Here is a 20,836-nt window from a genome sequence, read left to right as displayed (position 1 = left end):
TGGACAGCCGTCATAGTGTTCTGGGTCCCCTCACATAGCTTGCTGCGATCGCCATGCCTCAGGCACGGTGCCTCACTGCACTCGGCACACTATTCTGTTCTCCCTCCATGCCTTAGTGGATGATAGGGCAAAAAATACCGCCTGTTGGCTAAATAAACCCTGAAAAAATGCATGTTGACCTTTTGACTGTTGACCTTGTAGGTCAACCTAATACTTGTGTCAACCTTCCAACCATGTCGACCTTAACCATGTAGACCTTTTTCAGGTGGCGACTTAAGTCCTGCCAACCTTCATTGGTCGACCCAATGCATGTCGACCTTAACAGGGTCAACCTAATGACCGTATCCCAATGTCTAGTACTTTTCAAAATCCCATGGAAAAATAATACACTCAGCCCTGTTCCCAAACATCAAGCCCGTGCTCTTTTTGCCCTCTCGCAATAGTTATTAATACAGATTTGTCACTCTGTCTGAGGCATACATTTTTCCATCCAGAATAACATGGCGTTCTGCAGGTATGAAATGCTCCTCTGGTGACTTGCTGCTGAGTGGATAGAAAATCAATACATCATGAAACACTTATGTGCCATGGCTCTAAGTGAACAGTTTGTTCTAAAACTAAATTTAAAGTTTAACTTCATGTGTTTACGGCAGTGGACGTTAGTGGTCCGACTACGTGGTACATTTATAACCGAAATCTGGGCACTGCATGTGTCTACTAAGATTGCGGTAATAGCTGCAGTTGGATTTATAGTCATTTAAAATGACACCAGGCATATTTGCTGAATTTTACTTGCATTATTGATAAAATACCACTATATGGCTCAGTTCTGAATTTATTCACATAGACCTAACATACTTATGTAAACAACAATATACAGATAAGTTCCCCCTTATCCAGCCAAAGAAAAGGCAGCACGTTCAGCCGCAGCTTCATTTCCACTTGCTTCACCCGTTTGTGAAACATTTGCGGAAACGTACGCACCCATGCGATCCTATGGTTTGCGGGTACATGTGCAGGGTATACTCAGACACAATAGTTGCTTGCTGTGGCATCTAGGACACATCTGTACTCTAATTCGTTCTTATTGGTTTGTACATTATTATATAGGTATGGTATGATATGTCCACCAGGCCATAATGTCAACATTGACCTTGACATTCATCATTTAGGAAGCGATGACATTGTGACGTGTGTCTGCATTATGCCATTTTAGCAACATCTCCTATTTTATATGTATCTAGTTTGAAAGTGGCTGAACTGTAATCTTTACAACAAGCATTCCTACAGATGTCCATTTTCTGTCTATATCAATATGAATGGATAAAAGCAGGAACCATACTGAAAACATCTACAAGCTAATAACAGCTATACTTGTCCTAAGGTTGAGCCCCAGGGTTTCAGCAGCTGTCCAACACACAGCGACAGCTGAGGCAGCAGAGTGGGTATAGTTTAACAGGAGGGATAAGCAAAATACTGGCACAGTTATGAAGAGTAAGACGTTAGAATGCCAAAGGTCAAAAAGCCAGCAGGAGAAATTCAGAGGTGCTTAATCTAAACCAATATACTTATGCACTCTGGGCCTGATTTAGTTCTGTTCACTAGGCTGTGTATACTTGGTGCTCCCACCATCGAAGACAGACCCATACGGACGGATCTGAATCGGTCCTTACTTTTTGCCTTCTGATTAACAAGGGAGGCTGGAATGACAGTGTTCTCTGACAATAGGATTAACTTTTGTAAAACAGACCTTCCAAAACGCATACAGCGTAAAACAGAGCTACTAATACCTTATTGTTATCACCTGTGGATTAATAGCCTTCATACTTTCAGGACTTGTTTAGCTCAGAGAAACGCGGTACTTGTGTTTTTTTTTTACCTTTCTATATATTTACCTAAATACACCATAGCCTCTGTGCTGTAATATTTCTGTCCCTTGATCATTGCAGAGTGGTGATAACCACAAGAGTAAGAATGAATGCTGGAACTACAGATGGAGCCACTCTCATCAGAGAGGCTCCCGTCGCACTTTCAGCCGTTCGATACCCGGCACCAGAATGGGTCATGTCGAGACTTTCACGTGCCCCATTCTTGGCAATGGACTTGCGAGCGTGTGAGACGCTTGTCCATGTGCGTCCATGTCCAGTAACCGTCCACCAGACCGGCATCTGTTAGAAACCTGCGGATGGTGGTGTGGCGGCAACCCCCAGGATAAAAATATAGAATTTTATCCATGAAGGGAGGATAAATCACTCGATGGTGAGCGATCATCAAATTATCTTTCCTCGAGCGGATGTGTAAGCGAGGATTGGCTCGGGGGGATTGTGCATTTGGTGGGGTGGCGTTTACCAGCTCGCTTGGCAGTGAATATACACAGCCTAGTGAGCAGGTCTGAATCAGGCCCTTAGCCTCCTTGTGGCCAGTGGTGGATTTTACCTATGGGCTCCAGGACTGCAGCCCCCGCCCCCCAGTAGAATCTGCAACCTCAGTTCATGTAAGTGTGCCAAATGCAGTCTGGCTGCAAAAAGGCACCCTTTCCATTCAATACCATCTCCAACAAAAGAGCCCCGTTCCAAGTACAGATCTGTGGGGTACTCCTGCAACCAGGTTCTTATACATTTAACTATTTTATAATACAATCCCATGCTTTCTAGTTTATTTAGCAGTCTGCTTTACTGAAGTCTAGATATGCTACATATATGGTGCACCCCCTTGATCTAATTTATTATTTTAGTCACAGAGGGCCATATTCAATGAGAAAAATTTGCCGTGTTTTATGGCGAGTTTGTGCTATTTTCGCGTTGGAAGGAGCATTTTGCTCTCCAAAAGTGAACCACCCTATTCAATGTGATATTTTCGCCGTCTGTCTAAGTGATTTTCGCCGTGTCTCTCGGTGTAGCAATTCTCCATCTTTTCATGGAGAACTGGAATGTGAACTTTTAAACTAAAAGTTTATTTTTTTGTTTTTTTTTTGGTGTCAAAAAATCAGGATTTTTTTTCTGTGAAGGGGCATGCTATTTTTATTCATGTGCTTATAGCACATGAATATATATTTAATTTAAAAAAATATATTTTTTAAATTTTTTTATTTTTTTATTTTTTTTACACAGAGCAGCCAGCAGGGGGCCGGAGCTCTCGAGCCACTCATTAGATATTCATATATTCACTACACCCGATCATTACATATGCACGATCGGGTGCAGTGAATACTGGGTCCCCCGCTGGCTATAGGGGGCGTCAGCTTGTGGTGCCTGGGTCCCGGGGAGCCCTCCTCCCCTCCACATATGTTCTGGGGCAGCCAGGGAGACTTTAATCTCCCTGGCTGCCACCGTCCCCCGGCTCCCTGCCGCGGAAGCTTATCCGCTGCAGGGGTTAAGACTCGCCGCGAGTGGCGGCGAGTCTTAACCACATTGAATAGGGTGAGCAGGAGTGGCAGCAAGTCCTCCGGAACAGGGCGAGTGCATGGCGAGAGAAAAAATCTCTTGCCATGCACGGCGAATTTTTCTCATTGAATATGGCCCAGAGTAAAAATGTAAATAAGATTTGATTGGCATGATCTCCCGCCAGTAAATCTTATTTACTGGCGGGAGATCATTTAATCTACCTTATTTTTATGAATGTCCTTGCAATTTAACTGTAGCCCATTCCGTTTTGTGTGACAGGAGTTGGACCCTCACTTTATACTAAACCAAGCTGCTTGATTATCACTGGATCCTAGGTGCTTAACACATATACTGTATGTTTGATATCCTGTATCCTGTATGTGTAATATTGAGTCTCTGCAAGTGGACTCCCTCACCAATTGCTTGAGGGATGCTCCCTGTAAGGTATTTAGACATTTGCCACTTGTATGTCGACACTTTAAATTCAAGTCAATGTTGTTAATATATTGAAATTCTTAAAATGTTGACATGTACAGTGTCAACATTTGAACAATGTTGACACTTTGAAAATGTTGCCATTTTGACAACATCCTGATGTTAACCCCCATGGTTAACTACCAGATGTCACAGACTTCACTCAGGCTGAGCCCATGGAGAGCAGGGCCTCAGGTTAACATCTGAAGAAAAATATGCCTGTTCTGCAATGGGAATGGCCATCTGCTTAGAATGGTCAGATGAGCAGTACTACAGACCCTAGATAAGTCGAGGGAATGGCATATGTATCTTTGCCTACAATTAACAAATCATATATACCTCCTATAGCATATGGGGGAGATTCTCTAAGCTAAAAATGCGGTAAAAAACAGGTTATCTGGGTTTTTACCGCACCGACCCACTGCCGCCCCGCACAGACCCACCCCGCCCCACATCGCTCCCCTCTCACCTGTGTCTGGGCAGCACAGAGCTGTGCTGCCCAGACCTGTGACCTTCTCCTCCCTGCACTGATCCTCTTCCGGGTGCAGGTAGGGAGGAGAGCCCGGCGCAGCAGCGCCGGGTAAGGGAGGGAGGGGAGAGCCGCCAGGTCCCCATGGGACCCACTGACTCGATCGCAAAGGACAGCTCTAAACGCAAGAGCTGTCCTTTGCCATAATTATCGCATATGTTAGTGCATATGCAATAATTATGAATGTGAAGTGCGGCGATAGGGGGCGGAGCTGGAGTCCGGATGTTAGAGCATCCCCCCTATATCCTCTATTATTATAGGTCCAATTTAACTTGTATTTTTATATTTTCAGCGGATGTGGGACAAGGGGTAGACAATAAAAAAGTCGACAACCATTAGGTCAACGCCATTAGGTCAACAAACAAGAAGGTCGACATGAAGAAATGTCAACATGCAAAAGGTCGACAAAAGCATTAGGTCGACATGGGAAAGGTTGACAGTCAAATGGTCGACATGGGGTTTTACATTGTTTTTCGACCCATGTTAAAGTGCATGGCTCGCTTTATTCTCCCACCACGCCCTAGTGGATGATAGGGCATGAAATACTGCCTATCGGCACATGTTGGCTCCAAAAAAGTGAAAAACCCCATGTCGACCTTTTGACTGTCGACCTTCCCCATGTCTACCTAATGCTTGTGTCAATCTATTAGAATGTCTACCTTTTTGCATGTCGACCTTTTTTGCATGTCAACCTTCTTGTTTGTCGACCTAATGGTGTCGACCTTTTTGTTGTCTACCCATTGTCCGGATACCATTTTCAGCTATTGCTTGATTTCCCATTTGGATACTGTGTAGCCATACCCTTTGTTGCGCTTGATGGATCTTCTTTATGTTAGAGTGGTCATTTTTGTCATGGACAGGATCCACCATTTATTTATTACATCCCCTCCCTTATTTCACTTATAGTTCAGGACTATATGTGGTTGTTTAGCCACAATAGGTGTACATCATGTGGAGCACAGATTGTCAACAGAATTGTATTAAGTTGCTTTTTTGGGTGAGATTCAATTGCGCCAACCGATGGCAACCAATGGAGCTATTCAATTGTTGCTCCATTCGAGCAACATCCGTTGCATGCTCCTGCATTTCAGCTCACATCCCTAGTGGGTGGAGAACTGAAATGTGGGATATGTGACCCATTTGAGCGCCAATTTTTCACATTGTGCCCAAAGCAGTTAACTCTGACCTCTCTGGGCGCAACAACAATTGAGTATGGGATTCGGATTGATAAAACAAACAATTAAATCTCACCCTTTGTGTTTTAAAGAGTTGTACAATATCAGGAGTTGAAGTTTGTGAAAATATTTTTGCTATCATTCGGTCTCCCCATAGAAGGTTTGTAATCTCTGATCATGCCTACCCCTATCTGCCACTTGGATAAAACACCCTTACAGCGCCTGGAAAAAAAAAAACACTATTTGATCTTTCTTTTGTTTCGTGAGCATAATATGGCTGTTAACTACAGATGGTCTCTACAAGCTATTGAGAAAGAAATCTCCAGGAGATACAAAATCCCTGATATGCAGCGGATTTTCAGGTCAGCCTTTGTCACAGTGCTGATATACCCAGATGTTAACCTTCATTTTATTGTTGAGGTTGATGTGTCTGCGGTTAGAAATAAAGCAGTTTTGTCTCAGTACTGTGATAGCCATAAAAACTTATGTACCTGTGACATCTTTTACAGAAAGTTTTCAGAGGCCTATCCTGATTTTGCTACTAGAAGGTTATTAAATATCAAATGTACCTTTGAGAAATTGAGACATTGGTTAGAGCAATGGTTCTCAGACATTTTTCTACCATAAGAAACTAAAATGTGACACTGGAGGGCACCCGACTGAGCTATTCAACTGTAGCTCCATTCAAGGCTGTTTGCCTGCTCTCACTCGCATTCCAGGTCCCCCCTTCCCCCTGGGGAAGCTCAAACCGGACATTCCGCTGCACGCCCATTTGTTTGGGTATAGCCAATATATATAAAGCCAACCTTAGGATGTGCGATCAGAGTGAAACAGAAGATCAATTGCATATCGGCCCGCAAGCTCCCAGAGCTTTAGACAGGAGATCAGGCCCATTATAACAATTGAATATGGCCCAAAATGTTAATGGTGTAAAAAGAAATAGTTATTTATCTTTATTGTATTATTAAAATCTGCCAGACATACAGATGGAGCCCCTCTCATTCATTGCTCGCCAGAACGTCCCCGCTAGCAGAGAGGGACTCCATTAGACTGGGACACGCCAGCGTCTCACACGCACGTGCGTCCCAGTCAGTCGGCGGCTGAGCGGCAGGTCCCTGCCCTTCTCCGCTTCAGGGAGAGGGGCAGCGGGGACCGGGGAGCATCTCTAGCGTGCCCGCCTTCCGATGGCTAGCGGGGGTTGGCGGGTGCTGGCGATTCTTTCGCAAGCATGAGAGGGGCTCCATCTGTACATGACAATAAGCACACACTCCAAGCAGTTCTTTACCTTCAACACCAATAACACCCCCCCCCCACACCTCCTATCTCTCCAGAACCATCCAAAGCACACACTCCTCACTTTTTTTGTTCATACCAAATCTGAAGTACTTCTGTATCTTTAACCATTGTTGCTTATTTACCCTTAAGAGTTAATTTATTATTTTTCCTAGTGACTCCTTTTAATGGCAGACTGCACTGCTGTGGCTGTCTAGTCCCGGCTCCTCTCTTACATTGCTGGAAGCCAGAGGGCTGACGGTACTTTTTTTTTCTATAATCCCAGTGTAAGGATGTGGTATCTGACGGCTGCAGATTTTCTAGATGCTAATGCAATATCCAGTGGAGCAGGGTGGAGACCGTGAAAGCTATCCTTTGATTGGCCCGAGCATGTCCTTGCATGGGAGCTGACCTTTCACCCTGTTATTATTTGTGCAACACACCAGGGATGTCATTATGCACAACATACCGGACACCTACTTGCTCCATACTAAGGTGTCTTGACACAGTGTGGGAGATGCCAAGTTAGGAGGAGTATTTCATATGAATACAATCTACATCAAGGGTATTCAACATTTGGCCCTCCAACTACGGTGGAACAATACATCCCAGCATGCTGAAGGGCTGCATGTTGAATATCGACAGTCAAAATACTGGCTACTTATTAGGGTTAGGTTTAGGGTTAGGTACTAGTAGGAGGCTGTGAGTGGCGGGGTCCGCTAGGATTAGACTGCCGAAAGGACATGATTAGGCTTCTGTAGGGTTGGCTAAGGGTTATGCTGTAGGAGGGTTGGGTTAGGCTGTGTGAGGGTGAGTTGTGGTTAGAATATAGAAATGTGTCTGGATTCTGCTGCCAGTATTATGGCCACTGGGATTGTCACTGTCGGGATTTCTTTCCAAACCCATGTCCTCCTGGCAGCAACTATTTTATCGTCTCAATTTGTCTAGTTGCCCTCTCTCAAAAATGATGCTAAGCAGCATGTTGCTTTCCTTGAGATTAGTAAAACAGCTAGAACTGTTTGCGCACCCTTGTGTTCAGGTCATTTTGTGATGGTAGTGGTTGTACCATTGCAACATCAATACCACTGATTTCTGTAGGTCATGCCCACACAAATTACTTTTCTTTTCTTTTGTAGAAAATGATCATTCTGATTCGTCAACATTTTCATCATTGACACTTTTAATGTACATGTAGATGACGAATTGGCTCGTCCACCACAAAGAATGGGTTAAACATTAAATAATTCACAAATTGTAGCCCTATCTCCTACTGTATGTGATACACAGTTGTCTGTATTTTTTATACAGCATTGAATACTCATAAACATTGAATCAGACATTGCAAGTTGTTTTGCAAGTTCTGAAAAGCTATATTTTTTATCGTTAGGGATTCGCTTCATTCCATCGGAAGAGTAATAGTCAAATGGACTAAACAGCCATTACAATACAATGTATCCAATATTCTATCTGGCGGGGTTCTCACATAAGTGGCTGCATTCATAAATTGGTACTTCACCACTTGTCTGTATTTACAGGTTTAATTACTATTCAATTAAATAGCCTTTCACCGTGCATAGAACCTCACTAATTCCGCATACAGTAAACTGAATAATCAATGCATTTTCCCCGCGACTCCCCCTCAGGTATCCACACATGGGTGAATCATTGTTAATTGGATTGGGCCGGTGCATTCATTGAGCATGCCTGTGTTTCTTATGCAAACTTTATTGTTGTGCTTAGGGAACGTATTTGGGAAAGCCTTCCTTTTACTTTACTACACATACTTCCTTGACAAACATTGCTACAGGACTCCAGATTTTAGTAGGAAACACACTGGTCATAAACTAGGAACATTCCATTCCATCAACTTGCAGCCAAATTAGGCCTTTAACTATATTGGACCCTATGAGATTATTAAAGCCATAAATCCAGAATCCTGTATGCCCATCAACATGTCTTAAAATCAATAATATGTTTTAGGCTCCATTTCAAAAACTTGTTGTTCCGTCTGGACTATGTTATTCCCTTTCTCTCCCTCTTCCAGTAACTCCTGATTACAAAATTAGAGGCAAGTCTGGTCATCAACTAGGAACATTAAACTCTGCCAACCTTATGCCGAATTAGGTACTTCTAATGCTATTATATAATGATGTCATAAATTCAAGATCCCGTAAGCCTATCACAAGCCCTTAAAATCAACAATGTGTTTCAGTACTAAAACCAGTTATTTCCTTTGGACTACTTTGTAACATAGGATTTAGTAATAGTAAAAAAAATTATTTAGCTCCCCATTTGGTAGAACTCCCCATTAGTTGCACAGTATAGTTTAAGATTTTATTTATATACTGGATGTTCTGCTATTCTCTGTGTAACGATTTTTATCTCTGTCTTACTGTACCTGCCGTGTCCAAGTGCCGGTTCTGACCATTATTGTCTGCACTGCCCTGACCTTCTGCCTGTTTATTGACAACTGTTTCTGCTGTCAGCCCCGACCTTGTGCTTGTTAATCCATTCTGATACCTTTCTCCTTTCTGCTGCTCTGGCCTCAGTGCATGATGCACTTGTCTGTAGTACCCTGCAGTATTACTTGGACAGACATTCTTTACCTGTTTGGTAGTCTTCCTACTTGTCTTTACTCTCTTGCTTCTGCAAGAATAGAGTACCGGTGAACATAAATTATCAATGGGAAGGGAGCTGTTATAAAGAGATAAAGTGCACAAATAGCATAGTTCTGTTTTGTTTCCAGGTTTTACAGTAATAACAGTAAATGGCAATGGGAAAAAAATTCTGAGAATCTGCAATGGTTATATTGTAATTGTAATGATGTATGTGTGTATAAGATACATAATATAAAGTAAGATATACCTTAACATTACAAGAGTAAGTTGAATAATGAAAACGAATTCCATGTACAGAGGATGACGTGCGAGATTGTTAAAGTAATAACACTTTGCTTAAAAGGTTTCCGTTTCAAATTGAGTTTTGTGTTCGTAATTGAAGGTGGTAATGGTAACTGAATGGTAAATATACAGAAATGTAAAGTTGCCAGGAAAATGCTTTTTATACAAACATTCTATGAAAGCTATTTGGGAACAAGATTCATATTTATGATCTACAAAAACAAAATCAGAACAGCCGTAGAAATGTAATGCAGAGTGTTAGTTGTATTAACTCATAAAAAAATATACAAATACTGTATATATAATAGATATGAATACAAAATCCATCTATTAAAGCGTAATCTAAAATTCTAGTCTCTTTTATGTAAAATAACTACAAAAACATCAGTGTGTATTTAAAAGTTTGAGGAGCTTATCCAACCTTCATAGATAAGACTGATCGTAGGCAAGGCAATTCTTCCTTTTAGCCGACTAGAGAACATTGTACAGAGTCTTTCAATGACTAAAATGTCTGTTAAGCGAGAACAATAATATGAACTTGGATACATGAATTCATTGTCAAATATCTCAGACGGCTGAGTCAGTGAGCACTGGAATGCATGGGCTGTAGGAGACTTAGAATTTTAGCAGTGTTCCTGGAAAATCAATCAATAAAGGTCATTTATGAGCAAAAGGAGTGCAAAAACACAGTGGAAATGCTCATTTATGTCATCATGCCTTTTCAGTAAATATACCTAATGTTATAAAGAAGCGCATGGATTCATGAGCCAAGATGGCAGCAACTGTGGTTGGTGCAAACATTTGCACTGGCTAACAGTATGGCTCAAACATATTTAAAGTGTATAATGAAGAGTTTGATTTATCAAACTGAATTGTTTAAATAAGAAAGGGTGGGAAGGCTGAGTTTTGTTTAGGCAAAAGGCACAAATTATTTTCCTTTGTGCAAAATATTATATCCACCATTACTAATATCCTAGAGATAGGGGGCGGGATGTAATATATGGGGGTGGTATGGCGGTGAGGTGTGGTGCCTGCTGCCATGCAGGTGTATCCTGACCACTTACCTAGCGCCGCACCCTCTCAAATTGAGGCTGTGACGAACCACGGTCCTGGTAAATTCCGGCACCCGGACATGATCACCGAGGAGGAAGGAGAGGAGGTGAGTACGGTAGTTTCTGAGTGCAGACCGATGCACCCTCCGTCCCACAATGTCTCTACAAAATAAAGCCTCGGGCTCCGGGGAGCATCATCCTAGGGACATGGCCTCTGAACGCGAAGTGTCACCTATTGGCACTCACTCACATAGGTGATAGCTTGACCTTGCACAGGGATGCAAGGTCCATGTTCACCCTTAAGGAAGAAGAAAGGGAGATAGGCAAAGACAAACGGACGAAGATAACACTCACCGACACTAAACTTGCACCTTCTCTGTAAGGAAGCAACAACGCCGTGCAGGGCCTAACACTCACTAGTGTGGCACACAACTAACTAACTACATCACATAGCCCTCAAATTGACTATGTGTGTGTGGTATGGCACAAATTAACAGTACTACAACAAAGAATGTCCTGCATGGAAAACAACATACACAGTAAGAATTACAGTGCAAGAAAAAGTGACGGCACCACCCTTTTTTTCCTGCTGCCTATTACACATCCCTACCTAGAGCTAACCAGCTCCTACACATCCTAAATGTTCCCGTTACCTACTTGGGGACCGGAGAGGTGACAGCCACACAGCCTGTCCACCTCCTACCCCAACCACCCATGGGAGACTATGGTGAATCAAAATCCTGGACTTTGAAGCAGTGGAAACGTGTTCTGTGGAGTGAATCGTGATTCTATGGCAGTCAGATGGGCTGGTCTGGGTTTGAAGGATGCAGGGTGAATGTTAACTACCTGACTGCATGGTGCCAACTGTGAAGCTTGGCGGAGGAGGAATAATGCAATTTAGCTGTTTTTCATGGTTTGGGCTAAGCCCCTTATCTCCAGTGAAGGGCAACCTTAATGCTTCAGCATACCAAGACATTTTGAGCAATGCTATGCTTCCAAATTTGTGGCAACAGTTTAGGGAAGGCCTTTTTCTATTCAAACATGACTGTGCTTAGTGCACAAATCAAAGAGTATAAATACATGGTTTGAGGAGTTTAGTGTGGATAACTTGACTGGTATGCAGAGAGCCCTGACGTTAACTTTTGGGATGAACTCAGAGCCGGCCCTAGGCATAGGCAAACTAGGCAAATGCCTAGGGCATTTGGAATGCCTAGGGGCACCAGCAGTTTCTGCTGATTAAAATGATATGCAGCATGCCTATATTCTGTGTGAGTGAGGCTGTATCTGCATATGAAATAGTGTATTCATGGAAATCACTGTAACATAGTATTCCGTATTCAGATACAGCCACAGTCGCACACAGAATATAGGCATGCTGCATATCATTTTAATCATCAGAAGCTCCTTGTGTGTCCTGGTCACATAACAATGTAAATAAGAATAATTTTCAGCAAAAAAGGCACCCAAGTTGCATGGCCTATTGAGGCAAGATGTATGAGGAAACATCTGTATCCAAGCAGAGGCAGAGGTCACAGTGTTAGCGGCTGTGCAAGTGCTGTCTGCCGGTGGGTGGGTTGTGCAATAGTGTTCGACATATGTGTAACAGGCATTATGTGTGTCATGTGTATAAGAGGATTAATAATATGCAACATATGTGTAATGGGCATTATGTGTGTCATGTGTATAAGGGTATTAATAATGTGCAACATATGTGTAAGGGGCATTATGTGTGTCATTATGTGTTTAAAGGCCATTAATAAAGGTTGGCATATGTGTAAGGGGCATTATGTTTAGAAGGACATTAATAATGTGTGTCATGCGTAAGGGGCATTACTGTGTGGTATTATCAGGGGTGCCGAGAGAAAGGGGTAGGGGGTACAAATTACCCAGGCCAAAGTCTGATGGAAGGGCCCAGTGGGGGCCCCAGGCCCCCTTCTCTTAAATGACAGTAACAGCTGAAGCTCTTCTCCTCTGCCCAGCACACACTGCCATGGAGGTGCTTAAAATACAAGATTTTTCTCAGGATTTTTTTCTAAGGGTATAATGTGAATAATGTGAGGAGTAATGTATATAAGGTAAAGTGGTACTACTGTGTGATGTAACGTGAATAGGGACACCATTGCCTGATATAAGTTGCACTACTGTGTGGCATAATATGAATTGGGGGTGCTATTGTGTGGCCATGCCCCTTCCCAGCAAGAACACACCCCTGTTTAGGCTGCGCACCGAATGTGTGCACTCTTTCTATTTAAAATATTGTGGGTAGGAGCACCACAATGATGACTGCTATGATGAGAGTTGATGGTGCTGGGAAAGGGGAGCAGGGTCAGAGGCGGAACTAGTGGTGGTGCTAGGGGGCACCAGCCAAAATCTTGTCTAGGGTGTCATTTAGGCTAGGGCCGGCTCTGGATGAACTGGAATGGAGATTGCGAGCCAGGCCTTCTCATCCATTATCAGTGCCTGACCTCATGAATGCTCTACAGAATGAATGGGCACACATTTCTGACAGACAATTCCAAAATCTTATGGAAAGTGTTCAAAAAAGAGTTATAGCTGCAAAAGGGGCACCAACGTCATATTAAAGTGTATGTATTTGGATGCAATGTCATTATAGTCCTGGTTGGTGTAATGGTCATTTGCCTGAGAACCTTTGGAACTCACTGGATCACCCAACAAAATCTTGCAGATTAATTCCTATAACTCTCAAATGTTCAAATATACTACATGTTTAAATAATCTTTTTATTTTATTGACCTCATTAAGCCCTTTTGGATACATTGAGTTGAGTCTGACTATACACTTGCCTCCCTTTGTAGGAGGAAACATTCTTTGATCACCTCTTCTAGAGGGTAAAGGTATATGATCAAAAAACATATATTTCAATTGCTGAGATTTAAGTTGTAGAAAATGTTGCACCATGGTCTTTTACGTTTTGTCCGATAGCCAAGGCTGATCCTCTTGATGACCTTTGGTTCTCCAGTCATTCGCAGAAACTCCTTGATGTATTTCCAATGTACATCACAAGGAAAATAGTAGGCCTTAGCAATCATTCCTTCAAATTTGGACCTTTCTAATAGGGCAAATGTTTTGTCTATTGATTGTTTTAAATCAGGAGCCAATAATGCATAATCATTCTTTAGAAAACAGGAATATTTATATCATAATTAGTGGTGATCTTACTTCTGTCTTCCACGTTTTTAGTTGTGATATACGCTTTGTGTTCAGTTTTTTCTTCTAGCCTTGGCCCTTATTCTGGTTGGTGCGGCCAGAGCCGCACACGGGGCTCCGGCCGCACAAACCAATCCCCGCCCACCCTACGGATCGCCACGGCCGTCCGTACACGGACGGCTGGCGATCCGCATAAAAATGGTGGAGGCGTACGCCTCCACCATGGTGGGAGCTGCCCCCTGCATTCGATGGTCGTCGACCATCGAAGGCAGGTCCGCACGCCCCGGCAGCTCCCGCAAGCTGAGACCACACGGACAATCGTCCGTGTGGTAGCTTGTATGGGGGCTGAAAGCTGACATCCGGCGACGTCAGCTTTCCGCCCCCATGAGTTGCGTCATGCCCTCATTACCATGCGTACGCCCCGCGTTTGCATGGGAACGCCCATGAAACGCGGGGCGTATACATAGGGAAATGAGGGCATGAAGCCCCTCACTCCCCTATACGCCCCCTTTGCGGCGTACTAACGTTATGTGCGGCGAATTCGCCTGCACATGCGCAGATTGACCTCTGCGCATGTGCAGACGGAAAACATCGGCGGTACGGCCGCACGCGGGCCGTACCGCTCGAAACAGAATAAGGGCCCTTATGTAGGAACTGTTGCATTACTTTTGGTGAGTAATCTGTCTATAAAGTGACCACATGTCTCATTGGGCCTTATTTTGGTTCATTCTTTCTGACAAAATCCTTCTTAGATGGACAAAACCATGTGCACTGCAGGGGGGGGCAGATGTAACATGTGCAGAGAGAATTAGATTTGGGTGAGTAATTTTGTTTCTGTGCAGGGAAAATACTGACTGCTTTATTTTTACACTGCAATATAGATTTCACTTTGAAGTAAAACCCCACCCAAATCTAATTCTCTCTGCACAAGTTACACCTGCCCCACCTGCAGTGCACATGGTTTTGCCCATCTAAGAAGGATTTTGTCAGAAAGAATGAACCAAAATAAGGCCCATTATCTTGCACCTCTGACATTCTAGTTTTACTCTGATTTACTCTGATTTCAAAGCAGGATCTTATTAGCTATCAACTGTCAACAACTGTCATGTGATTTGGAATAGCCAATAAGATCCTGCTTTGAAATCAGAGTAAATCAGAACCTGCTCATCTCTAGTTCATACATTTCCTATCTTTCTCTAGATTATAGCACACAACAAAACAGTGTTTTTTACTACACCTTTTTTAATAGACCTATAGCTGCATCATGGTTAACTGCTAATGGGAAACACAGCTGTGCAATAGCAGAAGGACTGTGAAGTAGATTTACTAAATTATGAGCAGGCCTTTATTGCAGTATTATACCCAGATATAAGCAGACAGGCAGGCTGTGCGTGTGCTGAAGTAATGGAAGAAATAGGATGCTTGTATTTATTAGTCAGCCGTTTAATCATGTACTATTTTCGTGCTTCAGGGTGGTAAATCAGAAGGGAATCATGTTTCCAGAGTGTCCTGTTAACAAAATGTCTACAAAATTGTGCAATCAGATGTTATTAAACATATTTAATAATTTATTAAAGTAAAATATTAATAAGATTAAAATACAAAATGCATTTTCCTTATTTCAAATTAAAGATAAACCTCTTGTGTTTTTTTAGCCACATTTAAATATGTGTCAGAAAAGTAAGGGGGAGCAATGATACAAAATCAAGGGTGGGTTTTGTAGGGGAAGGTGGGGGCAGCTTGTACATCCCAGGCCCTTTGCAATAATAAAGCTGCACAATGAAATGGTAGAATAATAGATACGTTTGGACCATTATTTTATGAATTATTAGATCGATATATAGATAAGTGCAGGGCCGGCTCTACCACTAGGCAGCTTTAGGCAGCTGCCTAGGGCGCCAGGATCTTGGGGGCGCCATCAAGTCTACAAATCAAAAAAATCAAGGATGTCTATGAGGATCCTTGTTGTCCTTAATGCAGGTGGTGGCTGTGGAACTTCTAAGACCTCTATACTTTCCCTTGAGTCATACTTCCTACATTGCTGCCCCTCCTCCTTGTACTCTGTTGTGGGTGGCAAAGGGTAGGGTGCAGAGTACCTCAAGGGAAAGCAGGGGACTTGCCCACCTTCCGGGTGGGGGGGGGGGGGGGGGGGTGTAAGTTGAAGTTTTGCCTAGGGTGCTGAGAAGCCTTACACCGGCCCTGGATAAGTGGACCATGATAATCAGCGCTTGAAAAATTTCTGTGGGTTGGATGGCACAGTTCTTAGCTGGCTCAAATCATTTCTCACTGGTAGGTCACAGAGAGTTTCATCTGAAGGGTATTCATCATCACCAGTGCCACTCCCATGTGGTGTCCCTCAGTGTTCCATATTATCTCCCACACTTTTTGCCATTTACATCCTACCACTGGGTGAAATAACCAGACGTCATTGCCTGGTTTACCACTGCTATGCAGATAATACACAGCTATACCCGTCCTTTGCTCCAGGTACTGAGAACCCAATACCAACCCTAAATGGCTGTCTAACTGAGCTACAGGTGGGATGAGTGCCAGTTGGCTGTGACTAAACCCTGATAAAACAGAGGTGCTTATTATAGGTCACAGGACAAGACTGCAGAAGAGCCAACCAACAGGACTTACGCTTGGGGGTGCAGAACTTCAAAATACGGAACATGTGCGGAATCTTGGTGTTGTCCTGGATAGTAGCATGACACTTAAACATCAGGTATCAGCCACAATTAAATCCTCATTCTATCATCTAAGGAATATAGTCATAATCAAGCACTTAATTCCCTCAGAAGATCTGCCTAAAGTCATACATGCATTTATATCATCGCACCTTGACTACTGCAATGCCCTCTACCTCGGTCTCCCAGCAAAAGAATTGCACCGCTTGCAGATGGTACAAAATACAGCTCCCAGGTTATTAACCAATCAGCCCCGTTCTAGCCACAAAACACCCATTCTGTACTCCCTTCTCTGGCTGCCTATAAGATGGTGAACAATTCTCAAGATTGGCTTACTGACTTTTAAACCTCTACATGACAAGGGCCCAAGGTACCTGCAGCAGCTTCTGATCCCTTATTGTCACACTCGATTACTGCGATCGGTTGATGAAGGATTACTAACAGTACCCAGAATTTCTCTGAATTCACCTGGGGGTCGAGCTTTCAGCGCTGTAGCTCCAACTCTATGGAACTCACTCCCCCACTCAGTTTGAGAAGCTTCCACTCTGGAAACATTCAAAAAATAGACTCAAGACTTTCCTGTTCACCCAAGCATTTCACTAATGTCCCTTGCTAAGTTGTTAAGTTTTTTTTTAATTTTGTGCTGTAAAAGGCTAATGCAAGCACTTTGAGTCCTATTAGGAGAAAACTGATATATAAATAACATTATTATTTTTATTATAAATAGATTATACTTGCCTATCCTCTCGGAATGGCCACAAACCCCCACACAGACTCCACTAGTGAGCCCTGTCCCACCTTCTCTTGGATTGTGCACACTGGCCCCTCCCCTGCCCTGCCAGAAAGTATAGATAGATACATACAATGGTAAAGGAGTATTTATGAATATTAGGTCTCTTGCACTGGGCAACTTAGTACAATAGCTGAAAGAGAAAAATAATTAGTAGACAAAAAATCTATTATAAAAATATGTTTGGGCCAGGTGTTTTCAGCCAGTTAAAACCCAGGGTTTATGGATATCATTGATCAATCATACCACATCCATGGAGAATGAAAAACATTCCTAAAACCTGACTATTGTGACAGCATGTAATATATATCACAACTATTGCTGCAGCCTCAATTTCCCTGAGCACCGTACACTCTTTTTTCTGTACATCTTGCTTCTCTGAGGAACTCTTTACTATGAATGCTTAAATGATACATGTGGAAGTTGCACAATACAGGATAATTTATATCTCCCATGCTCACATTCTCACTTTACCTTGTTTTCTTTAATGTTTTGGCTGCTGTTCTCTGCTGCGGTCACCAATTCGGTATTTCCTGCCATCCTGTCTCATTGGTGTATGTCAGAGATGAGGTATTATCTCATCAGTGTGCACTGTTTTGAATCACAACAGGTCACTCATCTGTTTTATCCGTGTCACCACCAGTGATGTGTGTGCCCGTCTGTTACAGACCTATTCTCTCCATACTGTAGTTGGATTACAGTACTGGCTATTTGAGACACTGTGGTTCCACCTCTCTAATGAATATAATAGCTCTAGTCAACAAATTTGAAAGAATTCTCTGCATCTGGCATGTGAATATGTGTTTTGGCCTAAATTATGTTTGCTAAATTCAGTGGAGAAATCAGATTTTCTCTATCTTATCATGTTGTTTAGATACACATAAACTAAAGCGATAATAGCTATACAGATGTAGCCAAACTCATTGTTGGTCCGTTTTGTCATGGTTGTGAAATGCGTGGTGCAATCGACGTGCATGCATCATAGTTGCACCTGAAACCCACTGGAAATCCGTGCTAAGCGGGTGCCGATGGCTTTGATGTAGCTGCGATGAGCGTGTCTACATTTGTGTGTAAAAAAAAAAATAAGATAGGGCAGCAAGGACAGTGTAATGGTTAGCATTACTGCCTCACAGCACTGGGGTCATGGGTTTGAATCCCATGATGGCCCGAACTGTGTGGAGTTTGTATATTCTCCCCGTACTTGTGTGGGTTTCCTCAGGGTACTCCTGTTTCCTCCCACACTCCAAAAATATACTGGTAGGTTAATTGGCTCCCAACAAAATATTAACCCTAGAATAACCCTGTGCGCATGTATACATGGTAGGGAATATAGATTGTAAGCTCCACTGGGGCAGGGACTGATGTGAATGTTCAAATATCCTCTGTAAAGCGCTGCGGAATATGTATGCGCTATATAAATAACTGGTAATAAATAATAAATAAATAAATAAGATAAGTGAAAAATTTTAATTAATCTGAAGTATTCTCAGTGTATTTATTTTATAAGAAACAAATAAAACTGCAAATACTAAACTTTAGAAACTCTTAACAGGTCAAATTCGCTGTAATGTAATTGTTAATAAAAAAATAAAACGTAAAGCCATTTTGCTTTAGTTAAATATGATGTTGGCGCTTTCTGTTTGTACAGCGTCTCAGTAGTCCCCCGTTATTACTGGGTGCTAGTGTCCTTGGCAGCCATGCTCCATTGTCAGAATGTCTTGGTGAAAACGTTCCCCCTATTCATCACTTACTGTATACCACCCAGTTTGTCAAGGAAAAGCCTTAATGGGAATGTAAAAAAATAATTTTAAGTGACATTTTACTATGACACTCTACAATGGACATGTAGTTGGACACTTTTCGGTTCCCACAGCAGGCTCAATTTCTGTCAATGTAGGATTAAATATTTAATCCTTAAGCAGTTTCCTTTTTTGAGGACTCCAAATATGCCTATTTTTATCTTTGCTTCATTTAAATTTGGAAAAAATTTCTTTAGATATCTGAAAGCTTGGTCTTCTTAATATGCAGCCTAGAGATCAGGTCATACGGCTTCTCTAATGTACTTTTACTTTGAGCTGTGACAGTTTTTAGCCCACAAACTCTCCACCCCACCCTATCTGCTCCTACCTTTAATCTATGTTTTTCTCCATATCCAGCAAATTTGAAACAGATCAGTATCCCTGCAAAAATGGCTTTCACTTTCTGTAATGACATTTTTTAGCACACAAAGGTGTAATTTGGTCCATTGAGCGACCTCTAGTGGTCAGTGGCGGAACTTCACCTCACAAAGATGAGGAGTGCTTAGCCTTTTATCAAATAGATGAATCCACACCCGATGTATAAAGACACTGAGTTGATGCACAGACAGTGTGCGGTAGTGATAACACAAGCCAAGTCACTGCTCTTCTGTAATTGTTTAGATGGCATCATTGCGCAGAACAGACTGGGCCTAATGGTGGAAATTACATCATTATGGTCTCACAACATAAAGTCACACTTACTAGCAGTGGCTTTAAGGTGCCCATACACTGCTGCGACGTCTCGCAGCATTGTTCGGACACCCGGGACCTTCCTGTCGGCAGGGACGCATGCGACCCGTTGTGGTCGGGCGGCCAGCCGGTCCAACCACCTGGTCGGGTCCGATGCGCACAACACCGCGCATCGGACCCGACTGCATGTCAGGGAGAGGCGATTTGGTCCGATTTAAGGGGCCGATTGGTCGACATCTGCCGAAATCAGACCAACTCGCCTCAGTGTATGGGCACCTTTAGAGGTGCTTCATATAGCCCAACCGCTGCCACACATTGCTGGCCGGGATTCCCTGGCAGTTGGTGTGGATGCCCGTTTGAATTTTGGACTATGCTGCAGCCCCACCTTTGGTGCTACCACTGCCTACTAGCGTTTTATTAGAGAAGAATGCTACCAGTGTTTTGGGGCGTTCATAAAATCTGCTATGAGTAGTAATCATAGTAATATACTACCCAACATTATGAAAATCCTAAATGGGACAACGGAGTGTGACTGCATCATATTAGGCATGCTGCCAGAGGGTCAGCTAAACATCTGCAATGCTGGGTTTCACCTAGTAACTATCCCCTGTCCCTAAAACACTTTTGAGTTGGCACTTGAAACATAGGCACTTACGTTTCACTTTATCCAATACAAACTCTTTATGGACACCTAATTTACAGCGATTCCTGAATCTTGCTAAGAATTGTGGGATAAAATAAAAAAAAAACACAGTGCTCCCATCATCTGGACATCACTGCACCCACCATGGCAGACCTGTAAATATGTCATTTAATCATCTCTCTCTTAACATAGCAGCCAGCTTCCGTGTGATTTTATTGTGCATTAGTAATCGTTCCAGGAGCTACAGTAAAATTACAGATTTGATTTTATCATT

At 42.7% G+C, this 20,836-nt stretch overlaps 1 protein-coding gene across 2 annotated transcripts in view; it reads left to right on the top strand.

Annotated features, from left to right (window-relative positions):
- Positions 1-20,836, top strand: part of LINGO1 (leucine rich repeat and Ig domain containing 1) — a 279,177-nt gene that overhangs the window by 162,632 nt on the left and 95,709 nt on the right. The gene's annotated exons all lie outside the window — the stretch shown is intronic.

This window comes from Crinia signifera, chromosome 4, assembly GCF_055691185.1.
Source record: "Crinia signifera chromosome 4, ASM5569118v1, whole genome shotgun sequence".
Classification (NCBI taxonomy): Eukaryota; Metazoa; Chordata; class Amphibia; order Anura; family Myobatrachidae; genus Crinia; species Crinia signifera.
Note: the sequence above shows the minus strand (reverse complement) of the source record. Positions and strands in the feature narration are given on the sequence as shown.